We start from the raw sequence: 11,227 nt of genomic DNA on the forward strand, positions 1-11,227 counted from the left end.
GAATTCCTTGGGGCAGGGCATGCCCCGCCTGTGCGTCCCGGCTGAAAGTGCCGACTGTTGGACGAGAAAGTGAGGGTGCTGCAGCTTTCTTGCATAAAAACGAGCAGGAGAGCGATCTCAGCTGTGTTTTGGGTTGCACGTGATCGGGTGGCTGACCCACGTCTGGGATTTCCACTGCTACAGGGCAGGTTTGTATCCAGGGGAGGATTTTTAGAAAATCCCGCACTGTGCAATCGAAGCTTTCATGTACTTCCATTCGACTTTTATTGCCGTGCATAAGCATGCTCTAAGCGAGGTTTCAAGCCCAAAAGCTGCTGCCGCGTGACCTGCCGATATACATTAATGACCAAACACAGAAGGATCAGTCTTTCTTTCCTGGCTCAGGGAAGAAGTGCAGCTCTTTTCAGCCTGCTGCGGAGAAAACGTTTCGCCCTGTACGCAGGCTGCGGGACTGCATTTACAGTCGCAAGGTCTACTTTGCAGGACAAACAGAATCCCAGCACTTTGCAGGGCTTATTAATTGCCCCTTTAGTAAACAAGCCAAACCTGCTTTAGTCACCCGTTAACGGCAGCTTGCTCAGAATCGCCGGCAGACACCGAACCAGCTACTACTGCGCTCAAACAGATGGCCGTGCATTTGCAACGCACGCACCGACACCTCATTGCTTCATCCGATCCCAGCAAGACCAGGCCATTTGTGCAGTATTTAGAGCGCACGCGGCATCTGGAACACACGGGCGGTGCCCACGCTGCCGTGAGCTGGGTGCGCGGCTCCCCACAACCCCGAGCTGCTGCTTCATCCCTCGCAGGGGGCCGGCAAACTGGAGCGAAGGGCCGATGTTGAAAGTGCATCTAAAAAAGCTGGGTTAGCCCTTGTACAGCTCGGGTGCTCGAGGGAAGGCCACCCTCAGGCAGGAGCGCAGCCCCGGGGATTGCAGCACAAGCCGGGTGACGACAGCGGTGCTGTGCTCCGGCTGGATGGTCCCTGCCCTGGGAACGCAGCGGAGGTCGTGCCCAGGAGAAGGGACGTGGCAGCCACAGGCACTGCTGGGGTGGGTACCCCCAGTTCTCGGGTGGACCCCTCGGTCTCGGGGTTGTGATCTTCCCAGGCTCATCCCCGCTCCTGACACTGCAGGTAACAGCGCACGGTCACATCCTGACCGGCCCGGGATCGAGCCATCTCCAGGGGGTCACTGCCATGGAGAGCATTTCAGAGCAAAGCTCTGCGGTTATCTGCAAACACGGCTAACTAAAATCGCTTTTGAAAGCGTCTTCCTTCCTTTTCAGAAGGAAATACGAAGGACTGAGATGATAAGGTTTGCTTCTTTTCTCCTCTCCATGCACGCAGTAGCCCTGCAGCACTGAAGGAGCTCGACGAGTGGGCGCTCAGGAGAAAAGGATCCAACGCTCCAGACAAAAAGTGCATTCTGAAAAAGTGCAAGAAGAAAGAGGAGTGCCCGTGAAAGACTGAGCTTTAAAAGATCCCTCTGAATTTCTGCTCCGAGATTAACCAAACGAGGCAAGAAGCGCTGGGCAGGTTCAGGACCAGAGGCAGGGACCTCCCCACGCGTCCCGTCCCATCCCGTCCCGCAGCACCAGCGGTCCCCGCGGCACGGGCAGGGGGTCCGGCTGCCGCCCCGGCAGGAGCATCGCTGGGGACAGGCAGGCGAGGTGCTGTGGTGGTGTCTGAGCGCTCAGGCCAAACGGGACATCGCAGCCGAAATAGGCCCGCCAAGGGCAATCGCCTGCCTCGCTCTTTAAGTCAGAGTCGCGGGAACCAGGAGAGAAGACGCCGGTTCTACACCCAGTTTTAACTAAGGGTGCTGGAGGCTGGGTGCAGAACACGCCACTTCCCCGTCGCACTTTTAATTTCACAATACGGGTAGCAGGAGCAGCGAAAACGCGGCAGTTTGCAACGGCTGCGGCAGCCGGGGACGGCGCCCGGATCCCGGCCAGGGCTCAGTCTCGTCCGCTGGCCGCAAGAGAAAACCCGAGCTGGGGCCGGGCAGCACCCCCAGCCAGGCACGGGGGGATCAGCGTGCTGCAACCACCCCACGCAAACGGCTGTGCATCAACAGTCGCTGCGGACCGGAAATTACTGCTAGCGTTCATCTGGGAACGCGTGCCTCCCCGCCGCACGCTGTGTGGCAATTCCGACAAGCCCAGCTCGTTTTGACATAGCTGCGTAGGACGGCTGCTTTTAAAAAATACTATTTAGAAACAGCTATATCGTTCGCGTCAAATACGTTTGTCAGAAGTCAGAATTCCTGGAAATTGTAAGTTTAGCAAATATAACTGAAGTACAATTTCAGTTCTTAAATTTAAGCCAAAATTTGTATTTCTCCTTTTTAAAGCGCAACTAGAAAGAGAAAGAAGCCACAGGTCCTATGTAGATAGCTGCAGAAAAACCATCATCGGCTGGAAAAAAGCTAAATGAAACAAACTGCTAAATGACACACCAGCTTTCAGGCCCCAAAATTTTGGGAATACTCAGCACAAGCATGTATTCGCCATCACTTCGCCTTGGTGAATTATACAAAAGAGCCGTTTCCAAATTTTACCAGCACAATGAAATTAAATTTTTAAAAAGATAAACCAGAGAACAAACAGGCGTTGAAACCGCTCGTTAATTTAGCAGCGCTGTGGGCCATGCTGATGCTTCCCGTGGAGCAGCTGTCTGGCTTCACAAGAGCCAGGAGCTTCTGCTGCTCCCTCCTGCGACGGCTGTCAGCGTACACGGAGCGGTATGGCAACGGCGAGCAGCAACGACTTCATTTCTGCACCAGTATCGTGATACGTGCCATCAAAAATCCAAAACGGAATGGGCACTGGTAACGTAAAGAACCCATCACAAGCGAGTCATCGTACACGGCTGCTGATGGAAGAAGTTTATGGCAGAGATGAAGGGCTGTGAAACAATTTAACGCACGTGTGCAGAAAGCTCAAAGGAAACGAGCAACCGGAGACTTCCCGGGATGGCCGGGTAAAGCATTATAAAAGGTAACGCATCAACACATCGGTTTAGAGCGCTGCTTTGTGTCAGTAGCGATTTGTGAGGAAAACTAGTAAATTAACTGATCTTAGATCGCCACACCTTTCATACAGCTGTATTACAAAGCCTGGAGGTTTTCGGGGAGACCTGGTAGGTCATGCCAAGGCGTGATGCTTGAAGCCCTGGGCGAAGGGTGGTGGTGACGATACACCTGGCTCTTCAGAAAGCCTTCGCTGAGGCCCCACCCGCACCACGGACTGGTGAAGAAACCCATTTACCGTGCGCGTGTGTCTGGGTGAGTCCTGGAAACCCCCACGGGCACCAGTGCCACCCCCCAGCCCGCTCCCGTGGGCATGTGGCACGAGCCCCGGGGCACGAGCGCCCGGCACGCCGCGGCGCTTCACATCCCCGGGAAGGTGCTTCTGCCGCCCGGCTGCAGCCAGTGGCTGAGGGTGCCACCACGGGACCAGGGCTGGAAACCCCCCTCATCAGCTCCTCTCTGCTACGGCCACGTGGGCCTTTCCGTCCCCGGACCCAGCTGTGTCGGCAGGGCGGGGGGATGCCAGGCTGGCACCGGCGGAGGGGCCGCGGCGGGGTGCGGGACGGGAGCTCGGCAGGCAGCCTTCAGCCCTGGCTTCCTTCAGCGAGGTGGAGGCAGGTCCAGCTTCTTTGTCAAACGAGTCGACGCTTCTGCTTTTACAACTGGCACAGAATTCTGACCGTAACATTTTTCATGCACTGTATTTTAATGTCATGACTAGCTATAGCAAGATCACTCATAATTCACGCTTCAGGTGAGCGGTTGCCAAAATGCATTCAAGGAAGCGCCAGCCTCGCGTCTTATCACTGACGCGCCTGAGGACCGAGAAGAGCCGGCACCGCCGGCGTGCTGGGGACGTCGCAGCCCTTCCAATAAGCATCCGCACAACGGTACGTTACTGTGAACTGGATTAGTCTGGGGTTTACTCCTAGCAAATGCTGATCCCAATGCAGGTTCAGAGACAAATGCCCTTCTGCAAAATGCAACGATCGGAATTCTCCCTGCATCTTTTTTTTTTATATTTCTTTACATAATTTCTGGTACTTTCTAGGCACATCATGAATGGTTATTCAGGACAGACTAGAAGCATTCAAAGCAATCAATTGAAGTTAGGTAGCTTTATACTAAAGCAGATCTCGTACAGCTTAATGTTAATTAAAGGCCATTGCTTTTTCCTCCTATAACAACAACAACAACAAAAAATCAAATATTGGCTCAGAAGAAAGGCTGGCGAGCAGAGCGCAAAGTGTTTTCCCAACAGGGATTTTCCCCTCTGGCTGTCTCCTCCTCTACTGACTCGTTGCTCAAGACGGAGGTTTAGACCTCTTCAAAATATTGAGGCCAACTCCTACAACGCGCCTCAGAAGAACGAAGGTGCTGGTGGAACGGACAATCCCCTGTGCTCTCAGCCCCGAGCCCCCCCAAAAGGCCACGGGGGCAACCAGCTGCCCCCTTGCCAGCGCCCGGCTGGGGACAGCCACGTGCCGGGGTGACTGCGGTCCTGGACATACGTTTTTGGGAAACGATGATCCCCACAGAGTGCTTTTCTCTCAAAACGCTACAGAGCCATCATCCCCGATGATCATTTATTTAGAAACCGATTCAAAAGCAACCGATGGCCTTTTCCTACACGCCGGGCGTTAGGCAAGCACGGCCACCGACATTCCCATTCCGTTCTCTGCTGCAGGCTGCGGTGGATTCTTATTCTGTTAAAAACCAACTGCGCGCAAACAACCGATCACAGCACCCAACAGAACCAGCGTCTGCAGTGAAAATCGTGTCGCACGGCCAGAACACCGGGGTGCACCTGGAGAGACCTGTGTTTGCCCAGTAAGGTTTCCAGCATGGGTAACGAGGAAACCTTAATTACACAATGTTTATCCACCTCAAACCTCTCAATTCTTGGGCAGCTGGCAAGTGTCCCCACTCTTCCACTGAAAGGCAGAGGGATTTATTTTTCAAACAAATTGTGCTTGTGAAAGACGATGTTCAGCCTGGCAGCAGGTCGCAGAGCCACGCTGCACCCCGCCGGGTTGATTTTGGAACCCCATTGCTCTCCCGATCTGCTAAGGGTACCTCTCGTCACCCAGCGGGCTCTGAAGGGCGTTCCGAGGAGCACGGGGCTGCTCACATACAGCCGCACGGAGAGAACAAGTTAATACAAGTTGCAAAGCCAGCGCTGCGGCGTTTACATTGACGTTTGCCTACACAGGTCTGACCTTCCAGAACAGCTTTGGGTCCAGAAGAGAGGAGAGAGACAATTTTGGGCTGGGGGCACACTAGAGAGGCTCACGTGCCGAGCACCAGCGCTCCAGAGTTGCACTAAAAGCCTGGTGAGCGGGAGAGAGACTGCCGGCGTGCAAGCTGCAGCATCCCGCGGGGAGCACCGAGCGCTCCGGTAGCGTGCAGGCAGCACCGGGAGCAGCCGGAGGCGGCCTTGGCCACCGCGCACAATTTGCCAATCCTGGGTACGTGTCCATAGCGAGCTGGCAGGAGGGAAATTCAACCCTCGTTCCTGCAGCACCCCAATAACACGCTCATTTATTACAGTCAGCCCGTCTGTCACGAGAGCCCTCGGCACGAATCGTTTCACTGAGAAACAGCCTAGCGCAGCCGCAGAAGGCAAACAGCGCTGAGGAGCGCAGAACCGCTCAGCGCTGGCCGGATGGCGTTTCTCAGGCGAGCTGTGGAACTGGTGCTGCCCAGGTTTCATCCTGCAGCTCCCAGGCAATTGGGAGCAAGTTTGCAAGTCTGGGCGTTCAGACTGGGAGACAAGGGTGGGCTGCGGCCGTGAATTAACGCCGTGCCATTAAATTCACTGGGTTCGTTAGCATCCTGCAGGCTTTAAAAAAGAAATGCAATTGGAGCCAGGCATGTTTGTTGTCGTTAAATACCCATTAGTCAATTTATATTAGGCTGAGGCCTATTAAATGAGTCATGCATATTTAAGAGTTTATGATGATGTATTTGCGTTTGACTGATTAGAATGAGTCATTAAGGTTGACCTGGAGCACAACACGGTGCCTTTCCTGCAGAGCCCTTTAAACCGGGGATGTTTGTCCCCACTCGGGATTCGTCTCCGTGAGCACAATGGAACACGGGAACATTCATTTAGGTTGTAACGTATTACTCGGGGAAATCAATTAAAACCTTGCCCTGGCCACCGTGAAGCAGTAGAACAGAAGCGCGGTCGGTGCCAGCGGTGCAGCGGCACACGCTGTGCTGTACGCCAGCCCGGGCGGCGTAGGGCAGAGGCTGTACAGCTGCAAACGCGACAGCCTAGGGCTGCTTCTACCCTTGGTGCAAAGGAGGGACAGAATTCAGTGTTTGCTTCTGCTTATCTGGGGCTTGTTTATATTAGCCCAGCCGTACCTGGTTTCCCCGTGCTCCGGAAAAAACGTGACCTGTTTCTCCTCTGCTTCGGTGGCCAAGCCGAAGTCATCATGTTTGGGCTCGGGTGCCTGTTTGCCAGCCCTGCCAGGAAAACGCAGCGTTACGGTCGTGCTAAAGAAAACAAAACAAAAAACTATCTTAAGGTGTTGAGCGTTCAAAAAATCTGGCGTTCCATCAGGAGAGGCAGCTCCTACCACCGCACAGTGCCCGGCCTTTGGCCACGGTTGTGCCCGGCCGCGGGCAGCTGCCCCCAGCGAGGCGGCGTTTCCCCCGCAGCACGTGGCGAAACTTGGTGACTTTTCTCCGTAGCGCGGTGTCTGTAAGAGCTGAACCACCAAAGCCCCGGGAGGATGATACTGCATGGGCCTTTTGCAGCCATTTCTGTAAAACAGAAATTCTTTTTTCCCCTTGAAGAGGTGCCGGATGAGTCTCTCCGGCTCCTAAAATCAGTATGATTCAGGATGTCGGAGAGTAAACGGCAGGCTGGAGGCGTTGGAAAACCCCGCAGCACCGCAGCGACTGGAACTGCTGGAGGAGAGGGGTGCGGAGGCAGAGGGTGGCCCCAGCACCCAAACCCACCCCAACCGCACGGTGCCGGGTGACCCGGCTTTCACGAACTGCTGCTGCAAACAAGCAGCACATACAAAGAGCAGATAAGCCCCAAATGAATCCACTTCCACCCGCTTATCTCCGCCACAATTCTGCTTTTACGACCGCAGCTTCCGAGCCAGCCTGCAGTGCAGTGCTGGCTGCAGGGTGTTATTTCCATAAAATGCCTCCGTGATACACATCTCATACAATCGCTCCCCTTAGCACTTTGCCTTCTGGTTTTGGAATTGTACGAATTATATGCAGGGCCTGAAAATGAGGAAAGACATGAAATTGCTTCAATTATTCAATTTTTTTTTTCCCCCTTGGAGGAATAGATCTTCATTAATAACGTATGCTTCAAGAAGTCCAACACAGATTTCTTTTGCTTCCCCCAAAGCTATAAAGCCCTTTTTTCAACCTCCACCTCCCAGGAAGAGGAGGAGGAAGGGACCTTCGCTGCTCTCGGCTGCTGTGTGGAAACTTCGCCCTGGAGCCTTCCTCCTCCTCCTCCTCCTCCTGCTCGCAGACCAGCCCAGCTGCGCAGGGTGGGAGAGACCCGGCCTGGGCTCTGCCACCCCGACCCCCCGGATCGATGCGTTCTGGGGCTCCTTCCCCACACAGCCGCAGCTGTGCAGGGAGCTTTGGGGTTTCTCTAAAGTACAACGTGGATTTTATTTAAAATGTGAAATTTTGGTGGATTCATACAAAGCAGTGCACATAAAATATATCATACTCCTAATAAATGCATTTTTTTTTATAAAATACAATCAGCAGCTGAGCGTAATAAGCCCAGTACAGAAGTTAAATGCAAGATCATGATATACTTCAATGAAAAAGTCTGAGTATCACCATGATTATTTTAAAAATGGAGAAATAAATATGCCTTGGTTACTAAAAATATCACTTCCCCCCTTCCCTTCGCTGCGATGTATTTTAAGATTAGTGAATATTAACCCTATTAGTAACTGGGCTATAAAAAAAGTATTGTAGCTTTCTCTGAAGACAAGGCCAGTAAATCAGCTAATATTGAAGCATTACAGAAGCTACTTGAATATTCCCTGTGTGGCTGATAAATAATGCTGGCTTCTCATTTACCAGCTTTTAAATGTTTTGTTCATTCAAACAGCTGCTGAAGGATAAAAGGAGGCTGAATAAATGGAGCGTTTCTCTTCCACGCTGCAGGAAAGCTTCAAGGAGCCGGTAACGGAGCAATACAGACATAAACCTCCAAAACCGCACCGGCCCTTGCCGTGCCCGTGCCGGCTGTCCGAGCGTTAGTGTGGCAGGGCTGGGCACCGCGCCGCCGGCAAGAGCGGCATCCCAGGCTGGATGCGTGCTCTTTGCAGGTAATTAGCAACTAACGGCACCTCGGCACCTTCTAGTCACAAGTAGCGGATTGGTATAGACTGCGCCCGAGAGCTGAGGCTGAGACAAAGGCGTCGCACGCAACTTTTTGGGGCTGGGGTTTTTCTCAGCTCTGCCGATGGTGGGACAGCCAGGGCGCTGCCAGGAGAGCCGAGCCATGCCAGGGGCCCCGCACCTCTGCCCTGACCCCGGGATCCCACCCCCCCCGGTACCCTCTGCCAGCGCGGCCGAGCCCCGGGAGCGGGGACGGGGAGGTCTCCCATCTCCCATCACCAAGGGGGTCCCTGCAGGGCCCTGCCCAGGGCCCCCGCGCTCTGGCACAGGGGATCGCCGGCGCTGGGGACGCTGGGGCAGAGGCAGGGAAGGGCAGGTCACAGCCCTGGTCCTGCCTGACACACGCTCTGCCTCAGGGAAAACTGTACAGCAAGGCACAAATATTTCAAAGAAAAAGACGTTTCTAAAATTTCGAATAACTGTTATAGGTAAAATATTCTTAATTTCAGTTTTTGTCCCAGTTTAACATCTCTATGAATATTGCATAGATTCATTTTGTTTCTGAGCACAGTTTTCCAAACCTTGATTATTTTGAGGCCAGAGACATGGCAAAGCTCTCTTAGTCGGATGAGCCGGCATGTGCCATCACGCTGTCCTCCGGCAGGCTTACCGATAAGGAACACCGGAGCGAGAGGGTCCCTGTGCCGACGGCTGCGGTCGGGCGTCCCGCGCAGCATCGCCTGGTCTGGGCGCAGCGGCACCGGGCAGCTCGGGGCTGAGCCGGCTGTAACGCGGGTTTGAGACGTGCTGTCCTCTGCTGGGGAGCCTTCGGCCAGACCGCGCCGGTGTTACGGGTTAGCCTTTAAAGGGCGCCTTTGGAACTGCTGCCATCGAGCAGTTCACCAAAATAACGAATGTGCTGAGCAGCACCAATGCGGTTGGGTCTTAAACTGAATTTACCAACAGAGAATAACTTAATCAACTGTTCCAAAAATACTAGAAAACCAAAACTATTTACCAACTTGTGGGTTTTGGGGTTTTATTTTTCAAGGTTTTTTTGTTTTGGTGTTTTGGGGTTTTTTGTTGTGGGTTTTGGGTTTGGTTTTTTTTTTAGACCAGTATAGTACTTCAGCAAAAAGTTAAGGACTCTCAGCAAACTGGTAGAGGGTGACACCCGCACTGGGGGCGGGGGGTGTGCTTTATTTCTTCCTCCACTCACTTGCAAGCATGAAATAATTTCCTTTTCTCCACATACACCTACCACTGTCATGTTTTATAGAGGCGACGGGGAACTGGAGAGTCTGAGAGCAGCCCCCACGGGTGCCTGGGCACCCTCAGAAGGTTTGGTCTCCACGAGCGGAGCTGACTCCCCCGCGAGCTCCAACAGGGCTGCGAGGAGCAGCCGGGAAACGGGGGAGCCGCCAGCGAGGAGCCAGTGCCGCACCCCGAGCACACGCCGGCAGGATGAGACCGTGCCCGGGACCCACGGCAAAGGGCACGGCACCCACGCGGTGTGCGAGCACAGCGTGCCGTGCAGGAGGGGCGTGAGCCTGCCCGCACCTTGGCCGGGTTCAGCGGTGGCCGGGCAGAGCTACAGCATGCCGAGCTGTGTCTTGTGCCACCAAACAGCAAATTTGGTTTCAGCCTCTAGCGGGAGGCAGACCGCAGCCCTCCCTTGGGGCGGTGGTTACCCTCTTCTGCTCGGGATAAATGAGCTGCTCACCGCAGCTTCGCTCTCTCCTGCCAGAGATGCTGACGTTGCAATTTTCACTGTCTCATTTTGTGCCTTACCAAGCATGTCCAACTAAAAAAGACTATTTTAGGAATTTAATCAAAAGCATATAGAGTCCAATCAACCATTAATCCATACTTGGGTGCTGGTGGTTCGAAGACATTCACTGCTTGCTCCAAGCAGAGTCCTGTAAGAACACGCGGGGGAGGCTGTAAGACCGTTGGCGTTTTTGCTTAGAGCATAAATCTGTCTACTACCTTACAGGTATAAAACCTTTCTAAAGGTAAGAAAGATCACTTCTAGAGGTGTCTTTCACTCTGTTCCCCTCACTGCCAGCATCTTCGCTGCGTTATCTCCTCCGTGCCTGCTCGGTCAGATTCCCCACTAATTCACGCCTGCCGGGAACAGCCCCCTCCTGTCGTCCCCGTCCCCCACCGAGCGAGGGGTGGGCTTTCCCCAGCACTCCAGCCTAACACCGTTTTGTCGGTCCCAGTGCCCGCAGGGAAGGAAAACAATTCAAACCACTATCAGCGACAGCAGCGTACTCCGCTGAGGGACGCCTGCTTTTGTATCCCAGCTTTGTGCACGTCCCTCCGGCACACGCAACATAACCGTCCTCTCCAAACGTGCCCTGAAGTCTTTTTCTGCCGTTTATATGGAAGAAAAAAATAAAGCAGCCTGTAAGCCTCAGAGAAAGGATCGCTTACAGTGACTGAAGGCCAACTCAGTTCATCCCACTAGCACTTACAGCGTTGGAAATTCCCTACCAGGGGAATATTCTCCTGGACGTGACCTGGCGCTGCGTAGAAAGTCAGACCTAAGGTGTTACTGAGACAAAACCCCAAGCCCCGACTTCCTCAGGAATACTAAAGCTGCTGGTAATTCATTCCAAATGAGAACAATAAAACTCCAGTCCAGATGTCTGCCGGCAGCAGACAGGAGCCCAGCCCCGTGCGGGAGAGCCGGGAGCTGCGGGCAGCGCTCTGGAGAGCGCCGTCAGAAGGGACTTCCCAAATACATCTCCCCGGGTTTGGTCCTGGTTGTTTGCAATAGCTCCCGTGGGTACTAACGCCAGCTTGTTATTCCTTTCCGATAAACGGGATACTTGAGTGACAAAGAG

This window comes from Grus americana, chromosome 9 (assembly GCF_028858705.1).
Source record: "Grus americana isolate bGruAme1 chromosome 9, bGruAme1.mat, whole genome shotgun sequence".
Taxonomy (NCBI): domain Eukaryota; kingdom Metazoa; phylum Chordata; class Aves; order Gruiformes; family Gruidae; genus Grus; species Grus americana.